Here is a 17,096-nt window from a genome sequence, read left to right on the forward strand (position 1 = left end):
GTTTACAAGTAAAATACAATATATCTTGCTGCAATGTATATGTAGTATGCCATTTTATGGTTATGGGGAATATTAAATAGAAGTATATGAATAAGTAGGGTCATATTCTATTCCCAAAAGAAGCAAAATGAAAACCCTTTTGGGACTTTAGTAAATATGCCTAAATTTCTGGAGCATATACTTCTTTATGCATATGGATATTTGTGTAAACTCTCTATTGGCACCACATGACAAGTGCTGAGGGCTTGGTTACTCTACCTTGACTCTAGAATTTCTTTGTAGATAAAGGGTAGGGGTGCCTGGGTGGCTCAGTCAGTTAGAATTTCTTTGTAGATAAAGGAGAAAAAGATTATAAGAAGAGTAAAATAAAAAAAATGTGGAGAAGAAAAGCTCCTGTTGAATTCACTATAAATTAGTAATATTAGTATATATTAAACATATTTATAATTATTATAAATAGCTCTCATTAAGCCCTGGTATATTGGAGAAAAACTATATAATGTAGGGCTTCTTAGATTTTTTTAAATTGTCCTTGAATATCTCCTACTTTTCTTCCTTCAGCTTGGACATCTTCCTTGCACCTGTGTTTTCTCTTATAACTGGCTTAGAGGAGGTTTTTTTTTTGGTTGTGAGACAGCTCATAACCTTAACTTTTACCTCATTATGTTCTTCTGAGCTCATTGTTTTGATTGCATCCAATGTCCAAGCTCCATTATTCTGTATCCAGTACAAATATGTACCATGGGCACTCTGAGAGTTTCTTTGGGTGTATTCAATACTAAATCATAATAAAATGTTCTTTTCATGTATTTCATATATGTTATCACAGGAATCCTAAAGGAAATACTTCAATCTGAAAGTTTGAAATACCACTTTTATAGCTGATGATCTGAGGGCTGGTTTGTGTTAGCAAAAGTGGACACCCATTCAAGCTAGCATGAATGAAGGGGTGCATCTCATGATCTTTCGCTGGAAGCCAGAAAGTCAGAAATCTCATGTCCCTTCTCCTTATTGTAGATCTAAGGTCTTCAGCTTGTCTCTCTGGTTGCCATTTCCCAGGAAAGAGAATCTGGTTGGCTCAGGTGTCATGTAATAAAGTTATTCTTCCTAGGGCAGGGGTTGGTGGGGAGCAGATAATACAAGAAACATCATGGGAACTGGGCAGAAGTGATGGTCTTTCAAGTAAATGACTATTGCTAGTTTTAAAATTTTGGTCATAATATCTATTTTATGTCTATCTTCTTCTTATAATGTGCTTTCAAGGTTAATGTATTTTAAAAACAAAGTTAATTCACTTCACTAGCAACTTTATTATGATTATCAAAATTATTATTTTTTCTTTTCTGATGGTATGCTGGTTTTGGGCCAGAGTGCTCCAGACCTCTTCCTTCTTCCCTCTGGCCTGTTACAGGGCAGCAGACCCTGCTATCCCATTGCTCACCTCCCATGATAGTTTAGTTGACTAATAAACAGCACTCATAAGAGACTTTCATGAGTGGAAGGGAGAAACGTGGTCTTCCTTCCTCAGGTATCATTTATGTCAGTGTCAGTGTCTTCTCTGGCACCTCAGGTCCCATGAGCCATTGGGGTCCAGCTTTTTCTATGCCCCAGCCTCTGGCTGTCATAACATGTCTTGTTCCCTTTGCCTTTTCAGCTTAGGGGTAGGAGCTGCTTCTTGCTATTGCAAATCACTGAGCTCCCCCTACATCCTCTTTGGTGTTTTATCTCATACCTCACCAATGTAACCAATAGGTGATTGATAGATTGCTAACAGTTTAAAGTAGTGTTTGGACAAAGTGTGATATAGCAGAAAACTTATTCTGCTTGTCTTTTTTTTTTTAATATACCTTATTTTTTAGAGCAGTTTTAGGTTTACAGAAAAATTAAGCAGAGAGTTTTTATGTATCCTGTCTACCCTCACAGTTTCCTCTATTATTGACATTTTATATTAATGTGATAAAGTTATGAGCGAATAGTGACACATTATTAACTAAAGTCCATAGCTTCCATTAGAGTTCACTCTGTGTTCCACATTTTATGTATTTTGACAAATATATACTACCGTGTATACACCATTGTAGTATCATAGAGAACTGTCTTACTGTTTTAAAAATTCATTCCCCCCCCAAAAAAAAAATTCATTCCCATGTCCCACCTATTTATCCTTCCCTCCTCCTGGCAACTCCTGGTCTTTTAGTGTCTTCATAGTTTGCCTTATCAGAGTGCCATATAGTTGGAATCATACAAACTTTTCAGATTAGCTTCTTTTACTTAATAATGTACATTTAAGTTTACTCCATATTTTTTTTGTGGCTTAAAGTCAATTTTTCAAATTGCTGAATAATATTCCCTTGTATAGATATACCACAGCTTGTCTATTCATTTACACATTGAAGGACTCCTTGGTTTCTTTCAAGTTTTGGCACTTAAGAATAAAGCTGCTGTAAACATTTGTGTGGACATACAATTTTTAATCATTTGCATAAATACCAAGGAATGCAATTGTTGGATGATATGATAAGAGTCTGTTGTTTTGAAGAAACTGTCAGACTGTCTTCCAAAGTTGCTGTGCCATTTTGCATTCTCACTAGCAATAGAGGAGAGTTCCCGTTGCTTCACATCCTCATCAGCATTTCAATGTGTTGGATTTTAGCCATTCTAATAGCATTTTCCCACTACTGATAATAACCAGTCTTTTCTGGTGGTGAAGAGATTATGTCAGTGACTATATTACAACTATCTGTAAGCATGTTTTATTAATTGTTACTATTTCTTAAGGACTTACTGTTTTGAAAAACTTGTTATACATGTGCTTCTTTTGGCTCCCATTGTTTGTCTGTCTGTCTTTTGGTCTGTTGTTCTTGTATTTCTTAATTGGCAGTAAAACCAGAATTAAGAGTGTGTGTGTGTGTGTGTGTGTGTGTGTACATACTATGTGTGCAGTGTGTATCTAAGTATCCATACACAAGGAAAGTGAATAAAAGGTTTCCTGTATTGGCTACAAGCATTATCCCTATCCATGTTTTCTTTGTTAGATACACAGACTAGTAAGTTTAAATTATTATTTACTATGGTGGCCTGTAATTTAGGAAGAAGGAACAAGATTGTGCCCTTTCATGATCATTCTGGAAAATGTTCGAGGACTTAATCTGTTTCTGCAATGTCTTTTCTGTCCATTCCCAAAGCTACAACCTCAATTCCAGCCTTCCTGTCTCAGTTGATTTATTGCAACAATCTGCTGAATGGTGTTCTTGACTGCATACTCTCATTCATTTACTCCATGGATAAAATGTCATGAAGAATCTATTGTGTGTCAATATTGTGCGGACAGGGATATACAGACAAGTGAGATATGATCTCTGCCATCAACATGTTACATTATAATATTATGTTACAGTATAATTATTTCAATATCATAGTAGAGAAAATTAGGCAGTGACATGCTCAGAACAGAGTTTTGTAGGTCAAACAATAGATAGCATACAATAATCATGTTTCTTCATGAATACTTCTAGGGTCATTAGTTTTGGGTGGGAGACTATGCTATGTACTATGGCTATAGCATGATCTCAATAAATATGTGTTGAATCTGTGAAAGGATGGATTCTCCCTCTCTGAATGTCAGCCAGGTTTTCTTATTTGCAATTTGAGGATGTATAATTCTTAGGAAAGCATAAATCTCACTATTCTTCCCACCCAAAGGCCCAGATTTACCTGAACAATAATAAAACATACTTTCTCTGTTTCTACAGAAAGCAGCAAGTCACTGTTTAGAATATCACTTGTTCTTCCCTTGAGTTTTGATTCAGGCATATATAATACTCTATAAATATCCTACAATCTTGACCTACCATTTAGCTACAGTTGTTTTCTACTCTGGCTCAGGGTAGCCTGTGTCTAGAGATTTTTGTACTGTGTAGAAGTCAGAAGTCTTCCCTGCAAAGAGAGCTCCTTCTTGGGACCTCTGTGGGAAGGAAGTGGTAAACATATGGAGTTACCACATGAAAATGGCAAAAACTGACCCACACACATGTATGATAATTCAACTGACAAAACTTCACCTTGTAGTCTCTAACAATCAAGCTGGCTTGATACATGAGTTGTTATTGGCCACTTTTTATGTGGCTAATCAGGTGCGAGGCACTATTACATGTGTTATTACCCTTGGAATAAACATGCTACTGAATTTGTCAGCAAGGAGATGGTGTGATGAGAATAGCTTTGGGGAGGTGGCTGAGTACACAGAAGTGGCCTCTGCAGAGAAGCTTGTATTTGAGTTATAAGGTAATAGGGAAACCTTGTTGTGGGAACAAAACCTAATAAAAGCAGTGCTTCAGGAAGACTTCCATGACATTGCTCCCCCCAAGCCCAGGGAGGATGACATGTGAGGTAGACCTTGGCAAAAAAGGCCTGTACTTGAGATGAGCTCAAAAGTTCTCTTTTGATCCCAGCACCTTGTTCCCTGGAGCATCTTATAACCCTTGCTGTGTCTGGCTCTTGTGTGCTCTGCCCTTCTAGTTTGGAAGTACACTCAGCTCCAAAGGGAGAGATGAGAGGGTCAGCAGCACAGATGTGGCAGTTGACCCATGAAAGGGAATAAGGTCAAGCCAAGAGAGTCAGGACTCAAACCTGGGGAGGGTGGGGCGGGGGGAGAAGAGTCAGTGGAAAAACCAGAGGGCTTTGCAGCAAGAGCGAGACATAAACAATGAATCAGGCTACGGAAATATCAGCAAAAGCAAGTTTTAGAAGGAAGGAGTGCTTTTTGGTATGAAGGGCAGTAGTGTCTGTTAAGAACCTAGGAAGTCTATACCACAATCCCAGTTAAAATGGATTACTCCTTCCTCTCTCATCACTTCATACAGCTATAACTTTTTAAAAGATCAAATATCAGCCTCATGACCTTTTTTTTAAAAAAGATTTTATTTATTTATTCATAAGACACACACACACACACACAGAGAGAGAGAGAGAGAGAGAGGCAGAGACACAGGCAGAGGGAGAAACAGGCTCCATGCAGGAAGCCTGACATGGGACTTGATCCCAGGACTCCAGGATCACACCCTGGGCTAAAGGCAGTGCTATACTGCTGAGCCACCCATGCTGCCCAGCCTCATGACTTTTTTTTTTTTTTTTACACATATCATCTCAGTCATTATAGCAAGTTTATTAGGTAGCTATCATCAACATCATCATTTATTTATTACAGATGGAAGAACACTAACTCAGAGACATTAAATGCCTTGCCCAGGTTTGCACAGCTAGGAAAGCTGGAATTACAAGTCAGGTTTGTCTGTTTCCCAAGTCTCAGGTTTTAGTATCAGCATTATTTTATGGCACTTGAGATTTTATATGTGTGTCCTCCTCCTCCTCAAAAAAAAAGTTAAATCCCCTTTCTATTGCTTTTTTCCCTACACCACCTTACACTAATAGTAGGAACACAACACAGAGTAACTGAAAGGCTGAGAGAAGTGGACTGATAAAGAACAGACTATAATAGATTAGGTGATAGAGAAGTACTTGCTACCTCTTGAAACCAGATTGCAAAGGAGTTACCGCCTTTGGTTTGGTATTCTAAGTTTGGTTTACTAGTCTCTCTCTTAGGTAGTATGTAGGCATCTTCAGATTTGCATTTCAATTTATCTGACTGGTCTAAGAATTATCTGGGAAGCCTGTGTGTCTCAACTGGTTAGGCATCCAACTCTTGGTTTCAGCTCAGGTCATGATCACAGACTTGTGAGACTGAGCCCCCATCATGCTCCACACTCAGCAAGGAGTCTGCATGACAGTCTCTCCCTCTGCCTCTCCTCCTCCTTTCTCTCTCTCTCTCTCAAAATAAATAATTTTTTTAAAAAAAGAATTATGGCCCCATGGCAATAACTGTTACAGGTAACATTCTAAATCTAGAATAATTTTTGACTCACTGTTCCTTCCCATCTCCTGAACATGCTGTCTATCCAACAGAGCTCCTATTTGCATAGTTTTCTACAGTTTTCTAAATGCTATTCAGGCTGATCTTGGCAAAAGAAGACTCAAGGAGTGTTGAGTGAAATGGAATTATTTTGCTCATTCTGAATATAATATTTGATTTGTCCCTCCTCGTCATCTGAAAGGGAGACTACCTACAGACTAAAGATAAATAGAGTGCAGAGGGCTGCAGATCCTTGAATAAATATGATATGCTAAAGGCCTGAATAGTTAACTCCACTTACAGACACTCCTGTGCAAATTAGATAGTTGGATTTTCCCCTAGGTAAGTGAATGTTGGAGGATATTTAAAATCAGGATGGTAGATGGCCTTTTTATTAAAATTTTTAAAAAGGAGTGTGTGCAATAGAAGTTTGCATTTGAATGAACCAAATGGATCATTGGATTCACACTGGCTCTCACAGATAAAGAAATTGAGATGAGCTAATTGGCCTTAAACATCACAAAATTAAGAAGGTGGGGAGTTCACCAGACTCTGTCTTGGCCTCTTCTCTGGTTACCATGGGTATCTGCCACCCGACCGCGTTGCAAATCCTCCCCTCAACTCCCCTGAAATAAAATAATGACTTTTTAAGTGTTCTCAATCTTAAGTTATAAAATTTGTTTTGGGATATTATACCAAGGTTCATTTCTTGATGCATATATAATAAAATAATTGGAGGTATACAGAACATGGTTCTAGAGCTAGTTTGATTCACTGACTTAAGAAATGTTTACTGAACTCCTGCTCTATGCCAGGTACTGTACTAGACATGCTAGACCAAAGGGGTGCAATGGCAAGGAAGACTGGGCCCTAAATAAACTCTAGTTACTTCAAGGATAGTGAAACTGGCTTCTTGTTCTGCCACTTAGGAGCTTAATACTGGGTTAGTTACCTGACCTCTTGGAGTCTCAATTGCCTCATTTATATAATGGGATAAAAATAGCTCATAGAGTTACTGTATAAAGAAAAGCATACACAAAAGTGCTAATATACAAGAGCTTACTAAATGGAGCTATTATTACCAGCTTTTACAAGCAAGGAAACCAGAGTCCAGAAAGGCTGAGCAAAATGCTGAAGGTCACACAGTAGTAGGCCATCTGATTCATCCACAGGTCCAGATTTCTGGCTTGGGGAATCTCTGAACATGCTCAAGGATGCCCCCTTCACTTAAATTTTGATGACTTTATCTTGTGTCATAGTTGCTTTCTGTAGTATATTTTATACTGCAATCTCTTGGAATGTAGAAGCAGATGATCCAATATCAAGGGCGATTTAGTAGGTGTTAAGGGGAAAAACCTCTGATGTTCCCGAATTGAATTCTTCATTTCTCATAATGAAAGAAACTTCACAGTCCATTTAATACACTCTCCCTGTTTGGTCTTTCAAATTAAGTCCTGTACTACTGGCTCTCTTAAAAGCTAGCTAGTGTTAATTTTAAAGGATGCTTGAGTATCAGATAAACATCATATGAAAGCACACTCATGGTTACAGAGCTCTCCTGTTCAAACAGTATGTTCTTTTCACACCAATGTGGTGGGTTTGCTACTGTGTAAGGGGAGGTGAAGACATAACTGGAGCTCATTCAGTAAAACTCAAATTACTTTCAGAAAGATTTAAATTTAAAGGTGAATGAAATTTGAATAAGTATGAGTATTTTCTGTTATCCTATACCAAACTTCATTTTAGAGAAAAAAAATCTGTTACCTCTTTCAGGACTCAGTTTTAGTGCACTCACTCTGGAGAAAGGTGAGGAAGAGGTCCTCATCATCGGCTCCACCTCTCTGCTCCTTCGTCCTCATCAGCCATTTCTTCCCCAGGGCTTCTCCTGCCTTGGGATCACTGGGAGCTTGTTACAAAGGTGGATTCCTAGTGTTCATCAGACCAACTGAATCTGGTCTTCTGGGGGTGGTGTGGAGTGGGTTTGAGAGAATCTACAATTTAAACAAGCTCTCCAGGTGACATTTTCCCCATAATAAAATTTGAGAACAACTGCAGGTGTGTCTGTTTATTGTTTCACTCTGGTCCTTGCTTTTAACCAGTGGTTCTCAAACCTGGTTGCATGTGAGAACCACCTGGCAAGTTCTGAAAAAATACTGATGCCAGAACCCCACCCACAGTGATCCTGAAATAACTGGTCTGGGATTGAGCTAGCCACCAGTATTTTCTCCAAGTGATCTTCATTTGAAGCCAGAGTTGAGAGCCACAACAATGCTTCTGAGATCCCCACCTGATGCTTTCACATATCCACCCTCTTTCTCTGTGTTCTGCCCCCTTTCTATTACTTTCCAATTTGCTGCTTCTCTTCCTTGCTTTGTACATCCCTAACTCCTGACAGATGGAATTCACAGACCATTTGGCATATGAAAAGGGATACTGTAAAGCACAAAAAGCAGGAAGTCACTCGGTATTTAACGTCTGTATTGCTGGCTTTTAATATCCAGGAAGGTTGTGTTCCAGTCATCGTCCTATAATTTAAATGCTGCCCTTTGCTCCTGGCTCTGTGATTCTGATTATGGAGGTGACACACCTTAAAAATCAAGCAAAAGAAAAAGAGTGATTGGTCCTATTGCTGCTGATGTTTCAATTTACTATTAGAGATGGGGGAGGATGGTGGGACACACTGAACCAAATGGTATATATTTTGTGATCTTAGGAGACTCAGGTTGAAGACTTGGGTCAGTCCATTTCCTTCATTACACAACATGGAGAGATTTATTTCATCTCTTGGATTTTTGTGACTACTGTTTCATTCATTATCTTCATTTAATAAATATTTATTGGGCACTATTGTAATGAGAATGAATGATCTATAATCATATGTAACACTGTGGGTGAATCTTACTAATATAATGTTGAACAAAAGAATCCACACACAGAAGTAATGTACTGTATAATTTACATAAAGTAAAAGCAAATGCAAAATTAATCTACGCTATTATAAACCAGGATTGTGATTACCCATAGGGATGTATGGACTGGAAGGGGAGAGTTGGGGACTTCTGGTGAGCATGCAATGTTCTTTCTTAATCTGGGTGCTGCATGAAGAATATGTTCAATTTGTGAAACTTTACCGAGGTTTTTACGTATGATTTGGACATGTTTTGTAACTATTTTATATTTTCATAGAAGTTAAAACTACATAAAGAAAAAAAAATTCATGGGCACTGCAAGACCCTAGGGTTTCAGAAGTGAATAAGTCAAACGTGTACCTGCCCTCACAGTAAATGCAGTCAGGTGGGGAACATAGGCAAGTGCCAGCACATACACTTTGACAAGGTTTCCCAGGGAAAAAGACAGCTAAGAGATTTAAAGTGTAAATAGATTAGTATAAGTGATGAGGAAGGGGAGAGTGCTCATAGTTGCAAGAACTTCATGGACCAAGATCTGAAAGATGAAGGCATGGTGGGACAGAAAGGAATGCCCTTACAAAGTTGTGTTTTCTTTCGGTGCCTGCAATCCTCCCTAACAACAAGGGCTATTTTCCAAGGGCTATTTGCCAAACAACCGCAATAACGGTGAACTGAAAAGAAGCGATTAGGTCCATTCATTGGGAAGTTTGAGGCATGTCTCTCAACCACTAGGTTTCTCAGTTTCTTTTTCTGTAAAATGATGACAAGTAAGAAGCCCCACCTCTCCACAGGGAAGTAAAGAAGATAAGATGGAATCCCAATTGGAAACATGCTCCCTAAATTCAAGGAGCTACTATTACTATTCCATCATATTTAGTCTTGGAGAGGATTTCCCTGTACTTTCTTTTGCACCTGATGTTAGATGATATAAAATGTCTGTTCCCTCTAACGTTACATTCATAGGAGAGGCATTTCTGATATCTAGAAAAAGGACTAGAATCAGACCATCCTTCACTGTCATCTTTGGGATGGGGTCTTTCTGTGTCTATCTTTGCCATTTTAGTTCATTCTATGTGTCCCAAAAGTTCCTCTCGAAGGGTACGCTTCTCTTGGAGTTGCTCTCAGCATGTTTTAGTTAGAGAACTGGTACCACCATCCACAGATTGTGTACACAGCTTTGGTCTGCAGCCAGGAAGTTAGTCTGGAACCTCGACTTTCTACGTGGAAAGACCCAATGACTACCCACAGACTCTCTCTCCTGCTCACTAATGAAGAAAATCACAGATGTCACTTTATGATTACTCCCCAGTTTTATTAGTTGCCTAAGAAGATAAATGAAAATCCTTCCTTTAGCACGTGTGTGTTTGAAAATTGCTCTAGTAGGAAAGGCCAGGTTTATGTGTAATCGTTATTTAACTATTAATGAAACTATAAAACTATAATCACAGTTTAAACCATAAATCACAAAGTTAGAGATGACTTGTATGGCTGCCTAAAATTTCTGTATTATGTTGAGTGTATGGTATTTTGAGGGGTGACTCTGCCTCAACCATGAACCCTCCCTTGACTCTGAAATAATTTCTGTAATCATTATATATAACTATGGTAGGTATTACTTTTAATATTAGGCAAATTATGGAGAACTGTCTCATAGAAAATGCCATGAGAATCATTCAAATAGTTCTGTCCAAGATAAAATAACTTGGTAGCTGCTGAATATATAGTAGTACATAGTGTTAGGAACAGTGTGACTGAGGAATTTATTACGTATTTATTTGCTTTCAGTATCTTGGGTATCCAAGTGCCTTCTATGTATTGAATTTGTGCCATGGTCTTTGAGTTCAGGGATCCTGGGTATGAGTTAGGCCATTCTCTTTCTCATATCTACCCTGTAATTCTTTCCTTGCCTGTGCCCAGACTGTTCTTAAATCCATCCGCTAAGATTTTTTTTGCACTGATTACACATATTACACTGATGTTTAGCTGCCTTTAAATCTGCTTTCCTTATATTTGCTTTTAGAGATTAAATCTCATTTAGAGATTATATACTTTCCTTTGTTTCTTTTAACATTTAAAATGATCTCGGGTTGCTTTTTACCGCAACTATAGTTATGCTCTTTGTTGCATCAGCAGATTCTTCTGTGATGATTTGTTCCCTTCTGCTTATAAATTTTGACCCTGACCTCCTTTTCCATTCACACTCTCCCACATGCCCTGGCTGAGGGACTCAACATTCAGTGAGACTCAGTCTCCTAAGACAGACCCTCTCTTGTACCTTCCTTGTACCTTCTCTTGTACCTTTCTATATATGCTTCACTATTTTCAGAACTGCCTTCACCTCTACTTCAGAAATAATGGGTAACACTGATTTCTGAGCCACTGTGCTATGGAACTATACTCTTCTATTTTAATTTTATCCATATATAAGAGCCACATTTGAAAGGCTCCACTGAGAATGTTTCAAAACCTACTATAAAGCACATTAAATATGACCAATGGGTGGTTAATTGCTTTACTGTTCATATATTAATAAAGCATACAAATATTGATCACATACTATGCGTCAGGCCCCTTCTGGTCACTGGACACCCAAAGCTGAGCAGAGCATATCTAGCTGAGGAGATTGACAAGTGAACAATTATGTGATCTGATAAACAGTATTATTGAATTATGACAGAGTTCTGAAAAATCAGGTGATATTATCACAGCAGTGTATGGATATTTACTTTGTGTCAGGCACTGTGTCAAAGTTTTGATTTTAGTAATAACCTTAAGAGGCAGCTGACACTGAAAAACATATGTTAATATTCTCATTTTACAAATGAGAAAACAGGGGTCATCCCATGAGCAGGAGTTATATCCCTAATAAGTAGCAACACTGGCTTTTTCAAGCATCTCTCTCCTACTCTAAACCATTTCTTATAGGTACAAACTGGTGTGTGTGGGGGCACTTCATGGAGGGGATGGCAGCTGAACTGGGACTTGGCTGAGTGGATATTAGCCAGTCAGGGTTGCTCTTGGAAGAGAGCAGTCACATAAGCATGGGGAGGATCTAGGAATGGGAGCAGTCTACTGTGACAGGCACAAGGAACACTGGCCATGCAAGAGAGCCTAGAAAGGGAGAAGGGACTGGATCCTGAAGACTTCACAGCCACCATCTTCTCTCATATGAGCCAGCTCTAGCACATCACTGGGATTGGGGAGAAAAGTAAAGGGGTTGAGAGTCAGATTGAGAGCTGGGATAAGTATATTATTGACATGTATTAAAACAAGGAAAATATAAAGTTAAGATATTAGCAGTTGTGTGTGAATTCTCTGCTCCATTTGCCTCACGTATAATGGTACCACAGAGCTACCGTCAAATGAGCAGGTAGGGTGTACCTACCATCCCAATGCGGTGTTTACCCTGTAAACAGTTACTGCTTCACTGCACCCTCCTTCCCTCACTGCACAGCATCTGTTTCAGTTGATTACTGGACTCCACCTCAAAGGTTTCAACCAGCAACTTCTTAAAAAAAAAATGATTTGCGGTGGCTGAACTTTGTGAGGAAGAAAATCACTTCCCCCTCCCCGCAAGCTCCCTGTGTTCCAGGGAGTATGTGTTCTATTTAATGAATTCAGTCAACTAAGCTAAATAATAATAGTAATAATAATAATAATAATAATAATAATAATAATTTGTGATAACATTTAGAGGAATGCCAATGATCTTTGATGTTTTGCCCTTTGGCTGACATAGGCACATTTGATTATCACCTAGGTAGAAATATCTTCCTATAATGTACATCACTCAGGTGGTGTGCTGCATAGTGGTTTTTTTTCCTTTCTTTTTTCCTTTTATTTTTCAATGCAACAGTGACAGATTTTCAATTTGTATGACAAATAATGTTTTGAGGCATTTTTCTACATTCACAAAGAGATTCCTATGTTTACTAGTGTGTATTTTAGAGGAAATGAAGTCATAAAAAATTGCTACTTGCTGTGGCCCTTTGTTGAAACAGATATTTTCCTCTCAGGTACATGTGTACAGGGATTAAACACAGGCCATCTGAGCATATTATTTCACTTGAAATCACGATTAAAGTGTCTCATAACTATTACAAGTTTAGTTGAACTTGTGTTCTTGGATTGTGTTCACTGTCAGCCACTCTTTTTATCTCAGTGCTGGATAATCACTAAATTCTTGTATTTATTTCCATTTCCCCAATTAGCTTAAGTTGTTAGTGCAAATTTATATGTCCTGGTTCTTCTAAGTTCTTGCCAATTACTTTGCAACATTGAACACTTTAACTGTGCTTGCTCTGGGGTACTCGCAATGAAATAGTAATTAACTGAGATACTTGCCTTGTTTCCTTGAAAGTTAAGAGAATAGGATTATACTCCAATAAACAGGCTTAAAGCAAAATCATGACAACTCTTTTGATAACAAATTTTTAATCATAATGTACATGTAATTCATTTTTTTACATGCATAAAACTACAGAAATGAAAACAAACCAAATTAGGTTTTGTCAGATATAATGAAATGCTAACAGATCAAGTCTGGCTTGGCTCAGAGGTACTCTGCAATGTACGTGACGTTTTAAATGAATTGTAAAATGTTAATAAAGTAGAAATCTTGACCAAATCTAAGTAATCTGATGAGTTCTGCTATAGATATAAAGCAAATATAATTTTCTCCTTACTGAGTTTGTATCTTTTAAAAATTCACTTATGGTTATTGAAGAACAGACTTAGAAATAATTTTTAAAATATTCTAAAATTATTCTCTTCTGAATACCTTCAGTATTTTGGTTATTCTCCTGTAGAGAAAAGTGATATGGGGATTAATTATCCCAAATGTCTCAATAGTTAAATTGAATTTCAGACACACTTAGGGGCAATCTTTATTTTAGCAACATTTCCTGAGTTTCTAATAATGCGTCTGGATAAAGATACTAAGGAACCAAAAAGATACTAGGGAATAAATCTCTGTGTGTGTATATATACAGTTGATCCTTAAACAACATGAGTCTGAACTGCATGGGTTCACTTACACACAGATTTTTTTCAGTAAATACAATACTGTGCTATAAATGTATTTTCTCTTAAGATTTTCTTTTTTTTTTGAGATTTTCTTAATAGCATTTTCTTTTCTCTAGCTTACTTTATTATAAGAATACAGTATAATACATATACAAAATATGTTTGACTTGACTATTCTTGTTATCAGTAAGGCTTCTGATCAACAGTAGGCTATTAGTAGTTAACTTTGGGGGAAGTCAAAAGTTATATTTAGATTTGTGACTGTGCAGGAGTCCATGCTCCTAATTCCTGTGTTGTTCAAGGATCAACTGCATATATACATGGAATATATGTATATATATATAAAATATATATTATATATATATAAAAATGTGTGTATGCATGTGTGTGTGTGTGTGTGTGTGTGTGTGTGTGTGTATACTTTCCAATCCATTCTGATTTTATAAGCTGTTTTATTGAGCACTCTAGAAGCCTAAAATCTAGAGATCTTGTGAGAGGATTTTTTGTGTTGTGGGACTGTCAGATACTCGGTTTGGGATAGACTGAGATGGAGATGAGGGACATCTGAGTTGGGAAGTTCTGCAGGGGACACCAGAGGAAGAGAGTCTGTCGCTGTATGAAGGCATAGTGTCTTCAGTAGAAGCAGCAACACTTACTCCTTTGCTTCTTTAAAGTCTTCAACTTCAGCTTACTGGGAGATCATTTCTTTTTTAATGTCAATATGTCAATCCAGTATTCCTAAACTTCCTACCCTGCCCTGTTTTTATCCATTTGGATTTATCATGATCTAGCATTCCCCTATATATTGTATTTATAAGTTATTGCTCATCTCCTCTTCCTATGTTCCATGAGGGAAGAGACTGTCGTCTATTCTCTTTGTTTTTGTTTCCCAAAAGTGCCTAGAATTTAAGAAATATTGAGTAAATAAGTGTTGTCTAAATCGTTGGGTAACCTAGTTTAATATCTTGGTTAGTTCCATATATTTTATGGTTATGTTATTCTCCTTCTCTTGCAAGTAGAGCTACAAAGCCAGATATTTAAATCAGCATAGTCTTCCTTCCTTTCTCTATGATTTAGGAGCAAGTCATTGGCCTGAAAGGGAAAAAAGAACATAAACTGACACGGGGCTGATCTGGGACCTGGAAAAACTAAAGCACCATGAAGAGGCCTTTATGCTCTAGTCTATACTAATTCAAAGAGGCCCAGAATTTGGCTCAGTGTCTCAAGCTTATAGATAGGAAACATTGATTTTTATTCTTTTTTGTCACTAATTTACTATGTGACATCGAACAAATCACTGTCCTGGTTTCATTGTTTATAACATGGGGATAATAGTTTTAAATGTGTAAGATGCTGTGCATTTGTGAACACGTTATTCTTTTTATTGCTTTTTTAAAGGTATTTTCATAAGACACTATATCTTTAGGTGTAGAATAAGATGTTGAGGCATAATGAATACTTTCTTTAGGTGGTATATTTGCTTAATGTGCATGTGAAATGTTTCCTGGTTTAGAATATCAATGATTTCTGTAAAGTAGGACTTTGAGGGCTATCTTTTTAATTCAAATACGAATATCAGTTACTCTGTCGGCAAGCAGAAAACGCAGTTTGGGTATCTGTGATCAGTGCTTTTGGCTGCGAGGATACTGGATCTGAAGTGAGATCCTGCGTGGCGGTTGCATGGAGGGCCCGTGGGGAAGGCTTGGGCAGGTAATGGGCACTGACGAGGAATGAGCTTGTCATGAACCAGCCCATCAGGTACAAGGGCCATAAAATGAGGCCGTGAGGGACATGGTGTTCCTGATGGCAGTAGTAAATCCGCTTCAAATAAAGTGAACTGTTTGCTTAAACTTTCCTATGTACTGTCAGACCTTTGGCTCTGAGAACCAACTCCATATAGAAATGAGCTCACCCAGAGGCTGTAGGACACAAAGACTCAAAGTACAATTTGCCACATCAAAATTATGTTTAATAACACAAAGCTCTCCTGAAATATTTGGCATGTTGCTTTTTAGAACTTTCTAGCTTGGACAGAATTGTCCCTTCTTCTCTTATTTTTCTTTTAGCAGAACAGTGAAACTAAGTTCTCACCTGATAAAATACATATATATCCAGCTCTCTGACAAATCTACAGGTTTTAATTTTAATTTCATATTAAAATCATACAAGGAAAATTATTTAGCATCCCAAGTAAGCATTGACTGCACTTATTCTCATGGACATTTCATGTTTTATTTTTATTTTTACATGGACATTTTTCTACTTCCTTTTCTCCAGTGAAGATTGTTTCAAATAAAGCTGTCTGATATAGAAAGACATGGTTGCTAGGGAGCCAGAGTCACAACGGCTGATGTTACTAAGGAGGATACAGAGGTGAGTCCCTGATTATAGAAGAGAACCATTTTTCATTCTCCTTGAAAGTGAGTCTTTATATACCGATGACAGGTTCACTAACTCGGTTAGGAATAAGACTTCAGAAAGAAATATGAAATTTTAATATGTTTCCTCGGAGTGATATAAATCTAAATATATTTCTCCCAGATGAATGAATGGGGTTTATGCCCACTTCTAGCTTACTATATGGTGAAAATGCTTTTAGAAAATCCCACAAGCTGCAAATCCTTTGGTTTATAAAACTGGGCAAGCTCTCTTAGACTTTGGGCTCATCACCTAGGTGGGATGATAAATCTCCGCCTAGTATTTCTTTCTTCTTCGCATTCGGTTAAGTCAATAAACATTCACTGAGATCTACTATGTGCTAGGCATTTTACTAAGGGCTTTTCATACATTTCTCACTTAATTTTATAATCCTGATGCAAGGTATTATCATTTTAATAAACACTAGCAAATATTAGAGCCAGTGGAGAAGGCAGGAGTTGATTCCCATTTAGTATCACAAACTTATATCTATTAAAACATTTTCTAAAGATAAATAGAATAAATCCATAAACACATCAATTTCATATAAACCACACCACCAGTACTTTTTCTGCTAGTTTTATTAATGCTTCTGAAAAATCCATAAATGGTAAATTTAGTGAAATACTTTCAGGAGATTATTCTGGCTTTTGAAAACAGAATGTGTTGCTTAGTTTTACCATTACATAGTTTAATTTTAAGGTGTCTTATTGTTTGGGTTCCCTGTAGGATGTTATTAATGCCGACAATTAAATTTAATTAAAACTTACTGAGTAGATATCTTGTATACAATATTGTGCTAGAATAGGTAAGACAGTCATTGTGAAGCTTTCTAC

General features: G+C 37.4%; 1 long non-coding RNA gene across 1 annotated transcript in view; it reads right to left on the reverse strand.

Annotated features, from left to right (window-relative positions):
* Window positions 1–7,888, reverse strand: part of LOC140603062 (uncharacterized) — a 155,823-nt gene extending 147,935 nt beyond the window's left edge. Inside the window, exon 1 of the long non-coding RNA XR_012006117.1 lies at window positions 7,673–7,888. This is a non-coding gene — a long non-coding RNA (uncharacterized lncRNA). The remainder of the gene's footprint in view (window positions 1–7,672) is intronic.
* Between the last annotated feature and the right edge of the window lie 9,208 nt (window positions 7,889–17,096).

The sequence above is a fragment of the Canis lupus genome, chromosome 13, assembly GCF_048164855.1.
Source record: "Canis lupus baileyi chromosome 13, mCanLup2.hap1, whole genome shotgun sequence".
Lineage (NCBI taxonomy): Eukaryota > Metazoa > Chordata > Mammalia > Carnivora > Canidae > Canis > Canis lupus.